General features: G+C 43.5%; 1 pseudogene; it reads left to right on the plus strand.

Annotated features, from left to right (window-relative positions):
- Nucleotides 1-13,701: 13,701 nt before the first annotated feature.
- On the plus strand, nucleotides 13,702-13,819 carry LOC126189128 (5S ribosomal RNA; annotated as a pseudogene).
- The last annotated feature ends 3,238 nt before the right edge of the window (nucleotides 13,820-17,057 follow it).

The raw sequence follows: 17,057 nt of genomic DNA on the forward strand, positions 1-17,057 counted from the left end.
TTTGAAAGGAACCATCCCGGCATTTGCCTGGAGCGATTTAGGGAAATCACGGAAAACCTAAATCAGGATGGCCGGACGCGGGATTGAACCGTCGTCCTCCCGAATGCGAGTCCAGTGTTGTGTATATTTCCCACAGATTTTATGGACCTAACAAATTTAACTCCGCGACACTATACGATAACAGTATGAACTATTCAGTTTCTAAGCACGTGATATTTGTTGTCTCGAACTTGTGTAACTACAGAAACCACACGTCGTGGTAAAATAAGCGCAAGAGGCACTATTTCATAATTACTGTTTTAATCTGATGTACGTGTATTGGAGCGTCTATGACCACAAGATGGAGTTTGACGTACGTGTCGAAAACTGGCCGTGGCTCGAAAATAGTCACTGTCGCGTAATTTGAGCACCATACATTACCTAGCAACTTGTAATTTAACTTAAGACCAGAAAAGTAATAATTTTAGGTCAGAAGAACAGACTGAATTTTTTTTAGCCATCTACACAGGCCCGTCCCGTAACCCTCTCAGATGGACATTTTATCATTTCCTGCGGCTCCTCGTAACCGCAGAGGGGCGGTGGAAGCAGCGCAGTGTTTCCCAGTGGGGGGCATCTGCTGTTGACGCTTCGGGCACGCCCACAACGTTGTGAGTGTCTCCGTGCACGCGCTATGAACAAGAAATTCCACCGCGGAAAAGAAAAAAAAAACCGGACTATGTCATCTACAGGGACGAAGCTGTGTTCTGATTTCCCTCCTTTATTGATTCTGCAGACTCACTGAATCTGTATCTTTATGATACGTTCTTCCTATACAAATATTTAGATATATTATTAGTTTATGCACTTCTACATCTACACACATACACACACGAAAAGCGTGCAGTAGAACTCGCGTTATGCCTACCTGATTAATAGCTTGTTGGCCCAGCTTTGGAACGGAATACAGTAGCGTTTCTGCGTGATATAAATTCGTCAAGTTTCCGGAGGTATGAGCCCCTGCTGATATTTAACCCTTAACTCACGAGGTGACTTTTCTGTGACGTATACTACGAGGCGTGGTCTCTGAGACCCCTAGCTTTAAACGAAGATTTAAGCAGTAAATCATCTGAAATTTAACTTTTGTTATATAACATTTATGGTTACAACTTTAAGAGTGTTGTTTAAATACACCTTGTTGGTTTTATTGCACTAAATAAAGCCAACAGTATTTTATTTTTGTATCAAGCAAAAATCGCATACTTTTGTGAATCTTTCTCAATAGTACACAAAACGAACTGTTAGAGAACTGAATTTCACGTTCTGAAAAATTATGGTTTCTCTATAGAAAGCAAATTTTCGCATGAAACTAATTTCTAGCATACAAAAACTGAACTCGATAGCCAGAAAAAGAAAGAATGCAAAATTAATATCAAGTACTGACCTCTACATCTTTCCTTACCACCACTCAGAACACATTTAATTTTTAACTAACACTAAATATTTTGTTGGAGAAACAGAAAGATCCTCATCACCATTGTCCTCAAGTTCATCCTCTGAATGGTCCTCTTGTTTTCTAGCAGAATTGTGATCACTGGCTATTGAAAAAAATCGTTGTCCTCTTCGTCTACTTCTTGCTCTGTATCATTGACATCATTCTCCATCCACTTACTAAAACATTCATCGAAATTAGAGTGTGTAAAATTGTCACATTCTTGCTAAAATATTTTGTACTGAACTGACGAAAGCAGGTGCGTAGTTCATGAGGCTCGGTCTAGGAGACCCCGTCACAGGTTAACAACACATGTCAACGACAATCAAATCAGGCGATAACGCAGCCGACCGTAATAATTTGTAGGGTTGGTGATTAAAAGACGGTAGGTGGTGTACTCGTATAAAAACATTCCGCCATTATTGACCTACCCGAGCGACTTGGAAAATTCTGGCGCGGTCTGACAGACCACACCTGGTGAATTGAGGGTTAAGACTGTTTGCAGAAAATCCGGTTGTGTATAACAAAGTAGCATAGCCAGAAGACTATCGATTTGTCGAATAACCTGTAGAGGATTAATAAATGGTGCAGGCTCTGCAGCTGACACTGAACGTAAATAAATGTCGCATACTGCGCATGCGTAGGAAAAGAGAGCCAGTACTTGATAACTAAACTGTCGATGAGAAACTGCTGGAAACAGCGTCTACCGTAAAATATCTGGGACTAACTATCCAGAACGATCTAAATAGAATGACCACATAAAACAAATGGTAGAAAAAGCAGATGCCAGATTGAGATTAATTGGGATGAATATGAAATAAATGTAGCTCAGCCACGAAGGAAATAGGTTATAGGGCTCTTGTTTGACTGACATAGTAGTGCTGTTCATCGGTATGGGATACTTACCACATAGTATTGATGGAAAAGAGAGAGAGAGAGAGAGAGAGAGAGAGAGAGAGAGAGAGATAGACAGAAGATGCACCGAAACGTGGCGCGTTTTGTCAGTGAATCGTTTAGACGGAGCTAGAGTGTAACCGAGATGCTGGAAACACTCCATTGCAGACGTTACAAGGGAGGCGTTGTGCATCACAGAGAGGTTTGAAATTTCGAGAGAGCAATTTCCGAGAAGAGTCGGATAACATATTAATTCCTCCCACATACATCTCCCGTAAAAAAAATGGTTCAAATGGCTCTGAGCACTATGGGACTTAACTTCTAAGGTCATCAGTCCCCTAGAACTTAGAACTACTTAAACCTAACTAACCTAAGGACATCACACACATCCATACCCGAGGCGGGATTCGAAACTGCGACCGTAGCGGTCACGCTGTTCCAGACTGTAGCGCCTTTAACCGCTTGGCCACTACGGCCGGCATCTCCCGTAAACACCATGCCGAATACAGACGCTTATCGATAATCATTTTCCACACATGTTGTTCATCTAGTCCTGATTGGAACAGGGTAGAGGAGATCAGTTAGTGGTACCGCCTCACACCGTTAGGTGGCTCACAGAGTATGTGTGGACGTAGATGTGCTCAACAAGGAGATGCAATTCACCTAGAGTAATTGCGGGATGTATAAACAAGAGGCGCATAACACAGCCGCCACAGTCGGACTCTCTGACGGTAGCTGCTGTGTTATGCCGCTCTTCGCCGTAAGCGACCTTGCGGCTATCATTATATTCCATAGAGTATTTTATCTAGTTGACAATCATTTTACATTGTATGAATCATTTTACACTATTACATCTTAATTTTCATTCCTATGACATTTCTGCTTGACGAGAGCACTTTTGCTCAGACGTTTTTAACAGTGGTGTGATTACATTTATTCCTTGTAACCTTTTATTCGATGAATATTACCCTAGAGCAGAGCTTCTCAAAGTTTTCAGCTGGTGGACTCCTTCTACAGTCGAAAATCCATGTCGGACCCCTAGTCAGTCTAGAGCACAGTAGCTTCAAATATCAGAGTGAAACCCATGGGAACTGAAAGCTTCTTAATCAAGTGCCATGTTCCCATTGAACTCCCCCCCTTCCCCCCCTCCCCCCTCAATTCATTTCAACTGGACACTTCCCCTGTTGTGAAGGCGATGGAAAAACCGCACCCTTCCTCAATGATCCTGACTTCAGCCAAACCGAGCGAGGTGGCTCAGTGGTTAGACACTGGACTCGCATTCGCGAGGACGACGGTTCAATCCCGCGTCCGGCCATCCTGATTTAGGTTTACCGTGATTTCCCTCAATCGCTGCAGGCAAATGCCGGGATGGTTCCTTTCAAAGGGCACGGCCGACTTCCTTCCCCATCCTTCCCTAATCCGATGAGACCGATGACCTCGCTGTCTGGTCTCCTTCCCAAAGCAACCGAACCCAACCCCAACTTCAGCCAAGGATCCATGTTACAAGTAATAAACTGGTCAAAAATCGACTTATGAAATAGATAGTACACTGACAAAGCAATGCCTGGGGCCGCATAAGTGCCAGCGAGCGCTGTGATTGGTCAACAAAGCTCGCTCCGCGCATGCGTAAAAGGTTTCAGCGCATCTAGCGCGGTGAACCGGCACACAAACGACCCCCGTATTGTTGCGAAACAGTCGATCAGAGAAGCCGCATTCTCCGGCGCTAAACTGTGTATGCGTTCTCACTTAGGAACCGCGAAGGCTGCTTGGGAATACGACCTGAAGTAAAAGTACACATGTTTTTCAGACGAAAAAAAATAAAATAAAATAAAAATATGATGAATTTGATTTTCACATTTTTATTCAATAATTTTACTCATTACTTTACACGATTTGGTGAAAGGTGGCCGCGGACCCCCTAGAAAGAGGCGGCGGACCCCAAAGGGGTCCGCGGACCACACGTTGGGAAGCCCTGCCCTAGAGGAATCGAAAAGATGATCAATTCACAAAAACTCAGTGCAACCGAAGTGGCTGTATGTACATCCTGTAATTAAATAGCGTACGGCTTCAGGATCACAGCCAATCAAAATGTTTAAAATTTCACCTAAATTACGTTTAATAGTTTATGGGCGAGATTTGGCGCCCAGTAGATTCCCACAGGTGACACATTGGGTTCAGGACAAATGGCCAAGACATCAGCTTGACTTGACGATGCCGCTCATCAAAGCGCGGTAGTTCGGTTCTCGTCTTGAGGTACTGCCAATTATCCGTTTGGAAGATGCCACAGGCGTCTGGGAAAACATCAAGCATGAAACGAGGCAGGTCATCGGCAATAGTGTTCATATGGTCCGCAGCTGTCTTTGTGTTTTCGATTACCACCGCAGGCATCATTGAAGCACAGCTGCACGTCCACCATAGAGTTATACCGGCATCACTGTCCAGTGTTAGTTGCGTGGTACGTGCTTATAGGAGACGTTCCCCTGGATATCGGTATCTGAACACGACCTTTCACTTGGTGCAACGAGAAACGTAATTCATCAGAGTAGGCAACACGTTTTCAGTGATCAAAATTGAAAGGTCTCTTTTGGATTCCTTTCATGTTAATTTCTTAAAACTGTTGTCATTTACGGCATACATTCCACTTCTAAATTTACTGTGGTGTTTCTGACTATCTGGGAGGAGACTGAGCAGTGGAACGTGTTACTTTTACACATAAACAAGAACGATCTGTCGCACTACTACACTTTAAAACACAGTTTATATGTACTTCATGTCACACAGTCTCCGCTTTCCTTTATATACTGTATATGATAAGATACTGCCATCCCCCTTCCCTTCTGTGTGAAAGGATGAATGAGCAAATGTACTTCTAGTTGCATGCTTGATGGTAGCAGACAAGCCTGTCTGCTAGAGAACAGTAGGACCAACGTCGGAACAGGTAGCTACGCTTTATAAAAGCAAAGAGGTTTCTCTTCTTAGTATGGTCCTGTCCGTCCCTTGTCATGTGGGTATAAGAAGCTGCCTCTCTGGTCACTTCCGTTTGTATCCACCCTCGGTAGGGGCCCACAGCAGCCTGTCTGCGACGAGTGTCTGAAGTAAGATCTCCGGCTAAGCACGTCTCTCTTAAGTCCGTAGGACAATGGATTTCTCACGTGCAGCCTAACTGAAAATTTAATCACCTTTATTTCAGGTTTAGCTCTAAAATATCTAACGTTATCTCAAATTGCAACGCAGTGTATTTCGAGTGTGAAGTGCAGAATATCTTCCAGTAGTTGCTTTGTCACTACTTTGTGAGTAAAGTGGAACCACGTGTTGTTCAGTAACTCTAACTAAGATCATCAATCTTAAATGTCAATGTGCGTGAGATTATAACGTCTCGTCTTGACAATATTTTTCGATATAGGAACTTTTCTTTATGTTCAAGCCACGTGGGGTGTACTTTTGTAAATTGCGTTTCGATGTAATTTATTTTAATTATCAAAATTATTGTGGAGTTACACTCTTTGTGTAAACCAAGTTGACCACGTGAAGCATGTGGTGTAAGCCTCAGATAGCCCTCAGCTATTCTTTTCGGGAAGAGTTCACAGAAAGTTAGTATGAATTTAATATACCAGTGTGTGGTAATTTCACGACGGACAGGATTGCGCTACGAACGTAACTTCTTTGGGTGAAAATTGGATCGGTTGGTTGTGGTTAATTTCCTCTTGCATATGTTTCAACGTTCTTCGTGTGTTATTTTATGAATGCAGTGTTGTATGTAGTCTCCCAATCTTGGCTCCATATTTGATGTGTTCCTTAAGATTGCGAACTCACATTTTCACAATCCTAAATTAGGTACCAGTTTAGTTACGAATCAAGCTTAATATGCTGAAATTTTAACGGTACAATGATCAATGTTAAAATAAATGTCTAAATATAAACTGATTTATTTCTTTTTATTTAAATTCTATTTTTATAAATATATCACCGGTTGTCGTAAGATGACTATTAAAAGATTATAATTAATGTTAGTCTGGTTGGCAAATTGGTAAACTAGACTTGATACCTGGTGAAACACTTGCTCAGTAATACAACGATAACTTCCCCAGATAGCTCACAACTTTTAACCCTCTTTTATTATGTTGAATATCAGCACCGCTTTCAGAACAACTTAATGCATCAACATTACAAAATCCTTTCTCGATGAAACAGTGCCCAATGCAATCGTAATAATCATTGGGCTGTATGGGAACACGTAGGGAATCGTCTGCTGCGGAGGCCCACGTGGACGCGTGTGCACTGAACGACGTTCTTGCACTAGCATGGTACGCTTCCATCTGAGCCGCCGCTGACAGTGGCCTATCCCGTCTAACAGAGCAGGCAAGCCTCCGACTTGCCCGTTGGGTGATGAGACGTCAGACTCCAGCTCCTTGTCACCTACTCGCGCTCTCACAATCCTCCAACCACTGTCCATAGATACTTGCAACAGTAACACAGAAACAGCTTTGCAGTTTTAGAGATTTCTGTTCGCGAGCAGATGAGCTGAACAATCTACCCTTCTCAAAGTCGTACCTGTCAGTGGGTTCTCCCTTTGCTGTCGTACTGTCAATAGAATCATTCCCGTCTCTGTTCTACTCATATACGGGCTGTTCAAAAAGTCTCTCCGCAGTGCCGTATGATTGTTAGCCGCGCGTGCCGTATGCCGCAGTGAATATACCGAACAGAAACTCACTGCAGTATCGTTGTGCGTTTATTGTTTCGTTGAAAAATATGGGAGCCACAATCCGACGTCTAGAAATTGCAATCCAAACTCCTATTTTCACAGAATGAGGTGGTTCCTCATGAATACACAATGGATCTCCACATACGAGAATTTTGTGAGTTCATGTTCCCGAATAAATGAAACGATGCCTCATCAGTGAAAAACGTTTCATTAAGAATATCCCTTTCATTTTGTTGAACGAAATTTTTGAAACATTGAAAATAATGCAGTTTCTTGCCATGAATAGTATTTTTCAGTTCTTGCACGACTGTCACTTTGTACAGGTAAAGTTCTAAATTTTTCCTTACATCTGTGTGGGCCGTTCCGACACTATCATCGATTTCCTGGGCGAGTTTTCTTACTGACTTGTTCGGACTCATGGACATTTTATCGGAAATATGGAATAGTTTAAGACGACCACTTCTCCCGGTGCATCTGTCACTGAACCCGTACTTCGAAATTTGTTAATCAAATCTTGCACAGTATCGCGATGTGGGAGCGTTGAATTAAATGTTTGACGAACTGAAACTGTGCATTTACCGCAATCTTTGAACTCTTGTTCGTCTAAAAACACACTTTCTTCAATGGTTGGAATTTTAACACTGCAAAAACGAAACAAACGAACAAAGGTACTAAACTTACACGTTCACGTCAATACGCAACGACACACACCGACGATACTACTGACGCTGGCTGAGATAAATTAAACAGTGGAATGTTGGGAGAGTCCACTTGAAGGGAACTAACCCAGGCAGGCGAACAACCATACGGCGCGTACGACTAACAATCATGCGGCACTGAGGAAAGTCTTTTTGAACGCCCCGTGCTTTCCTTATCGCGTAATGTGCCCGCAGTAACACCAGCTGGTAATTATTCTTACGCTTGTCAGTACTTACAAATTTTTGGCTCTTTTGTGAATATATTTCCTGTGAATCATTGTGAAGTTCGCATCCGTGAGTACTTCATGTGGACAACATATGTGGGTTTCTTTCTGTTCCGTTAACAATAGGTGTATTGGAGGAGTGGCTGCTGGTACGCCTCTCTGCGATCTGTTATTGTGTACGTGATCTCAGTGGGATGCTTACCGGGTGCCTGTAATTAAACTAGTGTTTCGAGTACTGCCATGAGGGCTGCATGTATCACAGGATGCTGAAACATCACAGTTGAGTTCATTAATTGGCGTGCTCGCAAAGTATGCTCAAAAATAGTAGTTTCATTCCCACCACCAACCTCCAGGTGAAAATATGGCGCTGTAAGCAATCAGAGTATGGTACTAGCGCGGAAGAAAGGGAAGAACCATCAAGCACGAGATAAACGAGTTTCTGACATGTTATTAGGATATGATAAGTTAGAGCATGTGTTCAACATGGTATCCCCACTCTGCTACGTGTAGCATCCATAACATGGGACGTCCGACAATTCCTCACAGCGTTCCCACGCAGTCAGAGCGATATGTAGTCGTGTGCCGTCCTTCAGATCAAGAGGAGCCCAGGTACGTCCATGGTAGACAATTTCTTTCACATATCCCCACAACCAGAAGTCACAAGGATTTAGATCGGGGGATCTGGAAGGCCACACATCTTGAAACTGCCTAGAGATGATGCGTTCGTTTCCGATGGTTTCTCGAAAGCTGGCAAGCGAGATGTTCATGAAAATAGTGGTGTGGACATAGTTGCGTTCTTGCAGACTTGGAATCGCGTCTTGCACAAGGAAATCGTTATAGAATTCAGATGTCGCTGTACACCCAACAGACCAACAAAGTTCATCTCCTCGAAGAAAAACGAACCGAGAATGAAGGAACTTGTGGAAACACCCGACAGTCACGTAATCTAAGTGCTACGCATGTAGCTCTACAACATGTTGTGGAGTAGAGCCTCATATACGACAGTCCAGCCCTGTGGATTCACGGCAGCGCGCAGATTAAAATGGCCCTCGCTCGTCCAAAGAATATCCCCCAACCCCACGTTATCCATTTCTGTTGTTGTTGTTGTGGTCTTCAGTCCTGAGACTGGTTTGATGCAGCTCTCCATGCTACTCTATCCTGTGCAAGCTTCTTCATCTCCCAGTACCTACTGCAACCTACATCCTTCTGAATCTGCTTAGTGTATTCATCTCTTGGTCCCCCCCTACGATTTTTACCCTCCACGCTGCCCTCCAATACTAAATTGGTGATCCCTTGATGCCTCAGAACATGTCCTACCAACCGATCCCTTCTTCTGGTCAAGTTGTGCCACAAACTTCTCTTCTCCCCAATCCTATTCAATACTTCCTCATTAGTTATGTGATCCACCCATCTAATCTTCAGCATTCTTCTGTAGCACCACATTTCGAAAGCTTCTATTCTCTTCTTGTCCAAACTATTTACCGTCCATGTTTCACTTCCATACATGGCTACACTCCATACAAATACTTTCAGAAATGACTTCCTGACACTTAAATCTATACTCGATGTTAACAAATTTCTCTTCTTCAGAAACGCTTTCCTTCCCATTGCCAGTCTATATTTTATATCCTCTCGACTTCGACCATCATCAGTTATTTTGCTCCCCAAATAGCAAAACTCCTTTACTACTTTAAGTGTCTCATTTCCTAATCTAATACCCTCAACATCACCCGACTTAATTCGACTACATTCCATTATCCTCGTTTTGCTTTTGTTGATGTTCATCTTATATCCTCCCTTCAAGACACCATCCATTCCGTTCAACTGTTCTTCCAAGTCCTTTGCTGTCTCTGACAGAATTACAATGTCATCGGCGAACCTCAAAATTTTTATTTCTTCTCCATGGATTTCAACACCTACTCCGAATTTTTCTTTTGTTTCCTTTACTGCTTGCTCAATATACAGATTGAATAACATCGGGGAGAGGCTGCAACCAAATCGAATGGCAAAGTCTCGGCATTATAGTCTATTTTGGGGCTTCATTTGGTTCACAGTCGTTTTCTAGTAGGGATACCAGTGCAAAATACACCGCAAAACCTTTTGAACTGCTGGCCAGGGGAGAAAAAATTCCCCGTGACATAGCTGGACTAGAGGCCGCCGAATTTGAGGCTTGTGCTGCACGGTCAGCTGTAGCTACAGCAAATTTGTCTGCTATGGTGACGGGCGGGATTAGCCGAGGGGTCTAGGTGTTGCAGTTATGGACTGTGCGGCTGGTCCCGGGGGAGGTTCGAGTCCTCCCTCGGGAATGGGTGTGTGTGTTTGTCCTTAGGATAATTTAGGTTAAGTAGTGTGTAAGCTTAGGGACTGATGACTTTAGCAGTTAAGTCTCATAAGATTTCACACACATTTTTTTTTATTTTTTATTTTCTGCCATGATGGTGGGTCGCCGTCCTCTTCCTGCTGCACCACCTAATTCGTCTGTTTCTTCAGATTTCTCGATCATATTCTTTAGCTTATTTATTGCCATAGTGCCCGTTCACATCGGCTTCTGTCAGTGATATTCCCACAATACACCGCTGCTATTGTTGGTGGTCTTATAAAACAGCTTCACCAGGAGTGCACGGTTTTTCTCTTCAATAGCCATTGTGTTCATGCAGCTAACTTCAACCTTCATGACCCTTTACACCAGCAGTCTCTACATAACAGAAATCAAAGCGCATCGCCAAGCGATAAACACAGCGCTCTGACATCGAAACAGAAAACATTTCACACTCTCACTGTTTGCAGCGACATATTTTCACCTGTTGCCAGAATGAGGACCTGTTATTTTTTCAGCATACCCCGCGAGCGCACCGATTAATGAACATACCTACAATGTTACAGCGTCCTGTGATGTATACAGCCCACACTGCAGCACTCCGAATGCCATCATTTTAAACAGAAGCAGCAGATAAATATTATTTGTTACTAAGATGAAAGACGATTCTAATAGTTTTGTAACCATGTTCTCACAGTATGCACGCTGTTCTTCGTCGAGTGTCTGCAAGTTACGTTTTTTCAACGTTTTGGATACATCGTCTCAATATTCAAAGAAACTAACCACTTACATTCGGAATATAAAAAGAGGAGTCTGTACGCTTTTCAGTACTGAACCATGTCAGGAATATGTGAAAAGCACTGCAGTTGGAACACACTTCTTTTCAAAGGAACTTCACCATATTAGACGTCATTCAGACACTGCTAATGCGTAAGGCCACGTGAAGTTTCGTGTTAGTTGTGATTAATGGTACAAAGCCCACGATGACTGTAGTTGTGTCATCCTCTTAAGCGGTGGGAAAATATCGCACTGCAGTTAACGCCGTGAAAATGGTATCAGTACATTTCAAATTCACAACTACTCGCTCTCTTCAAAGTCGCTGGCGGCAACTGAGTGAGTAGCTATACGGTAATCAACATCGTTTCCCTGAATACTTATTGGAATGTGAATCACATTTCACTTTCATTCTTATTTCCATTGCACGACTTTTTACGGTACTCATTCCCTTAGTTTATAGTACTTTATTTCGATGTACAATATTCATCTGAATCGGACCATTTGAAATTACTTATGCTTATCTTTACAATGCTTCATTAGCGGCTAACAGTAAGACTAAAACAAAAACAGTTGTGTGTCAGTAGTTAACATCGCAGCCAAGGGTGATTACGTTGATTTGGCAGCGCGCGATTTGTATGTAATAATTTCGATTCTATGTGATAGAAGACGTTGTCTTCTCTGTTATTTAATTTCAAGACTGAGAACGAAAGCTGGAGTACTGCTGCTGGACAACACATTGCACTACAAACACTTATCCTCAGAGGTAAGCCTGTATTAAGTCGACGATATCGACGCGTTTGTCGAAAAGTAACGCTATGTTTGTCAGTAGCTGGGCCTTCAATATAGACAAGTGTAATGTGCTGCGAATACACAGAAAGATAGATCCTTTATCATTTAGCTACAACATAGCAGGTCACCATCTGGAAGCAGTTAATTACAAAAATTATCTGGGAGTAGGCTTTAGGAGTGATTTAAAATGGAATGACCATTTAAAGTTAATCGTCGGTATGGCAGATGCCAGGCTGAGATTCGTTGGAAGAATCCTAAGGAAATGCTGTCCGAAAACAAAGCAAGTAGGCTACAGTACACTTGTTCGCCCACTGCTTGAATACTGCTCACCAGCGTGGGATCTGTACCAGGTAGGGTTGATGGAAGAGATAGAGGAGATCCAACGGAGAACAGCGCGCTTCGTTACAGGATCATTTAGTAACCGCTAAATCGTTACGGAGATGATAGATAAACTCCAGTGGAAGACTCTGCAGGAGAGACGCTCAGTAGCTCGGTACGGGCTTTTGTTAAAGTTTCGAGAAGATACCCTCCCCGAAGAGTCAACCAGTATATTGCTCCCTCCTACCTATATCTCGCGAAGAGACCATGAGGATCAAATCAGAGAGATTAGAGCCCACACAGAGGCATACCGAGAATCCTTCTTTCCACGAACAATACGAGACTGGAATAGAAGGTTCAAATGGTTCAAATGGCTCTGAGCACTATGCGACTTAACTTCTAAGGTCATCAGTCGCCTAGAACTTAGAACTAATTAAACCTAACTAACCTAAGGACACCACACACATCCATGCCCGAGGCAGGATTCGAACCTGCGACCGTAGCGGTCGCGCGGTTCTAGACTGTAGCGCCTTTAACCGCTTGGCCACCACGGCCGGCGGAATAGAAGGGAGAACCGATAGAGGTACTGAAGGTACCCTCCGCCACACACCGTCAGGTGGCTTGCGGAGTATGGATGTAGATGTAGATGTCGAGAAGTGTTCGTTACCATATGATAACCAGATAGTGCCGCCCCCTTCAACACACCTTCATTCTCACCTGCCGCGCGGAGCGGCCGCGCGGTTTGAGGCGCCATGTCACGGATTACTCGGACCCTCCCGTCGGAGGTTCGAGTCCTCACTCGGGCATGGGTGTGTGTTTTCTTCTTAGCATAAGTTAGTTTAAGTTAGTGTAAGTAGTATGTAAGTCTAGGGACCGATGACCTCAGCACTTGGTCCCTTAGGAAATCACACACATTTGAACATTTGAATTCATTCTCACTTTTTTTCATTCCTTCATCCATATAGGTCAGTTTCTACTCCCTTATCTGGTGAAAATCTCGAAGCTAAAACGAATTTGATTAAAACGATTCCTGTCAATAATGGATCTGAGATAATCATAGTGGATAATATTTTCAAAAATAAAAGGAACATCAGAATTACTTCCACTAATAATGAGCGTAATGAAAAGAAGTTTCTTTCTCATATAGCAATTACGACCTGTGTCTGGCAGGGTTGATCGTCTCCTCCAAAACAAATATAACTGTAAGAACAACTTAAAATTAATGATATTCGTTATTTGGAACCTCAGTATTCTCCCTTACAAAACTGAAGTGCCTATAAAATTATCTACGATATACGTCCAGCCTATTATGTTGGACAAATAGGACGCGCAACATCTGTTAGACAGAAGGCACATCTACTAGGAAAAAAAGTAACAAGATACATAACCTGTCCATCGCATATCATTTATTTATTACTGCTCACAGGCCTAAAGAAGTTCATGAAACCTGTATCCTGCACTCAGAGAGTGGAGTCTTTAGACTTATAATTTTTAACAAGTCAGAAATTCTCAGCGCCAATGGCCCTGCCGCAGTGGTAACACTGGTCCCCGTCAGAACACCTAAGTTAAGCACTGTCGGGCTGGGCTAGCACTTGGATGGGTGACCGTCCGGTCTGTCGAGCGCTGTTGGCAAGTGGGGTGCACTCAGCCCTCGTGAGGAAAACTGAGGAGCTACTTGACTGAGAAGTAGTGGCTGCGGTCACGAAATCTGACAACGGCCGGCAGAACTGTGTGCTGACCACGTGCCCCTCCATATCCGCAGCCCCTGGCCTGAGTGGATGACACAGCGGCCGGTCGGTACCGTTGGGTCTACCAAGGCCTGTTCGGACGGAGAGAGAGAGAGAGAGAGAGAGAGAGAGAGAGAGAGAGAAATTCTCAGACACCATTCATTTAATGATGGATTCATTCTTAACGAACAGTTGCAGTTGCGTAATAAAAAATTTTTGTTGGTAAAAAGCCGTTACTTGGAAATGCGTAAAGTTGAGCTTCCTTTTCTTGGTCAGAGTGGACTACACAATGTCGATTTCCTCTCTAGTTTTCATTTATTACATTTAATAGTTTCAGGCAAAAATACACTCCTGGAAATGGAAAAAAGAACACATTGACACCGGTGTGTCAGACCCACCATACTAGCTCCGGACACTGCGAGAGGGCTGTACAAGCAATGATCACACGCACGGCACAGCGGACACACCAGGAACAGCGGTGTTGGCCGTCGAATGGCGCCAGCTGCGCAGCATTTGTGCACCGCCGCCGTCAGTGTCAGCCAGTTTGCCGTAGCATACGGAGCTCCATCGCAGTCTTTAACACTGGTAGCATGCCGCGACAGCGTGGACGTGAACCGTATGTGCAGTTGACGGACTTTGAGCGAGGGCGTATAGTGGGCATGCGGGAGGCCGGGTGGACGTACCGCCGAATTGCTCAACACGTGGGGCGTGAGGTCTCCATAGTACATCGATGTTGTCGCCAGTGGTCGGCGGAAGGTGCACGTGCCCGTCGACCTGGGAGCGAACCGCAGCGACGCACGGATGCACGCCAAGACCGTAGGATCCTACGCAGTGCCGTAGGGGACCGCACCGCCACTTCCCAGCAAATTAGGGACACTGTTGCTCCTGGGGTATCGGCGAGGACCATTCGCAACCGTCTCCATGAAGCTGGGCTACGGTCCCGCACACCGTTAGGCCGTCTTCCGCTCACGCCCCAACATCGTGCAGCCCTCCTCCAGTGGTGTCGCGACAGGCGTGAATGGAGGGACGAATGGAGACGTGTCGTCTTCAGCGATGAGAGTCGCTTCTGCCTTGGTGCCAATGATGGTCGTATGCGTGTTTGGCGCCGTGCAGGTGAGCGCCACAATCAGGGCTGCATACGACCGAGGCACACAGGGCCAACACCCGGCATCATGGTGTGGGGAGCGATCTCCTACATTGGCCGTACACCACTGGTGATCGTCGAGGGGACACTGAATAGTGCACGGTACATCCAAACCGTCATCGAACCCATCGTTCTACCATTCCTTGACCGGCAAGGGAACTTGCTGTTCCAACAGGACAATGCACGTCCGCATGTATCCCGTGCCACCCAACGTGCTCTAGAAGGTGTAAGTCAACTACCCTGGCCAGCAAGATCTCCGGATCTGTCCCCCATTGACCATGTTTGGGACTGGATGAAGCGTCGTCTCACGCGGTCTGCACGTCCAGCACGAACGCTGGTCCAACTGAGGCGCCAGGTGGAAATGGCATGGCAAGCCGTTCCACAGGACTACATCCAGCATCTCTACGATCGTCTCCATGGGAGAATAGCAGCCTGCATTGCTGCGAAAGGTGGATATACACTGTACTAGTGCCGACATTGTGCATGCTCTGTTGCCTGTGTCTATGTGCCTGTGGTTCTGTCAGTGTGATCATGTGATGTATCTGACCCCAGGAATGTGTCAATAAAGTTTCCCCTTCCTGGGACAATGAATTCACGGTGTTCTTATTTCAATTTCCAGGAGTGTATATGTAATGGTAGTAGTCGCATTTTCTTACATAATCATCCGAATTTGCATAATACTGACTATTGATATTTGAGGTGAACACTTAATATACGTACGATTTTTTTAATATTTTTCAAAAACTAGGCAGCTGTTATTTTCGACTGTTAATAGCTGGCACAACCTGTTTCTTGTGGCAACTTCGGCATGTATGCCTCTTACAAGTCTGATGCCACTTCCAGTAACTGTCACCTCTTGCAGCTTTTAGCGGTGCGTACCGTTCTATCCCATATAGCTATAGTTATACGAGCAGTTATCAGATTTAAGTCAGTTTCAGTGTCTTTAATTTCATGTGGTTATAGTATGAACATCTTAATGCTGTATCTTATGTGACTGAGCATTATTGCTCTTAAATTCGTTTGTCAGTATGTGTGTGTAGTATTCTTATAAATCTGGTAGGAATTAAAACTGGTTTACTTTAATTTCTCTGTGTTAATGTTTATTTATATGTGTATATAATCACAGTCGTTGTCGAAACCTGGTAAAAGTAAACCGGTTGGCTGTTTTATAACTACCATATCACAAGGCAAATAGAAAGGAAAAAAATGTCTCTCTTACTACAAGTCCTGGAACCGCTTCTGTGCAGTCAATTCACAAAAAAGGTGAAGTGAAGGTTTCCCTTTCACTGTGACAAACAGATAAGATCATTGTCGTATTGTTCATTACATGAAGTTCATATACGAATTTAAAGATAAGATCATTGTCACATCAGTCATGGCATAATGTTGATATACGAATATACGGTCTGGATAAAAAAGTCTGCAGCCCATACAATTTTGATTTGTATTACGTGCAGGTAGGCAACATAATAAAATTTTTCAGTGTACCACTGTATTTCAGTATCTGTATTGTAACGGAACAGCCTCCTCCAGCATTACTTTTCCGCAACGCTAGTTGTCGATACCAGTATTATTTTTCGAATTTTGGACAGGTCAGTATCATCTCAGTAGCTTTTCTGAAAACTTTCGTATAATTTTATACACAGATTGTTTTATTTCAAGTTCAAATTCATGGAAATGAATTAATTTATTTTCGATGTTACAATCGATAAGTACTAGATCTGCATGTAAAATTAAAATTACATTTTCAAGGAAGATTTGAAACTACAAATTTTTTGGCACACTTAAAATTTCTATTAAAATTACCCAATCTAGTGTTGTTTACTATGTTTATTTCTGGTTTCATTTATGAAGTAATACTTGAAAGTAATAGAAATTCGTTTGTCTAGAAAAGCTGTAAATCCTTTGGAATATGGTTATTACCGTAGAGTGAAATAGTTGTAAACATGCCTCTGACGTGATCGGACGTATTTCTGTATTTTGGACCATCAATGTCATT

Source organism: Schistocerca cancellata, chromosome 5 (assembly GCF_023864275.1).
Source record: "Schistocerca cancellata isolate TAMUIC-IGC-003103 chromosome 5, iqSchCanc2.1, whole genome shotgun sequence".
NCBI lineage: Eukaryota > Metazoa > Arthropoda > Insecta > Orthoptera > Acrididae > Schistocerca > Schistocerca cancellata.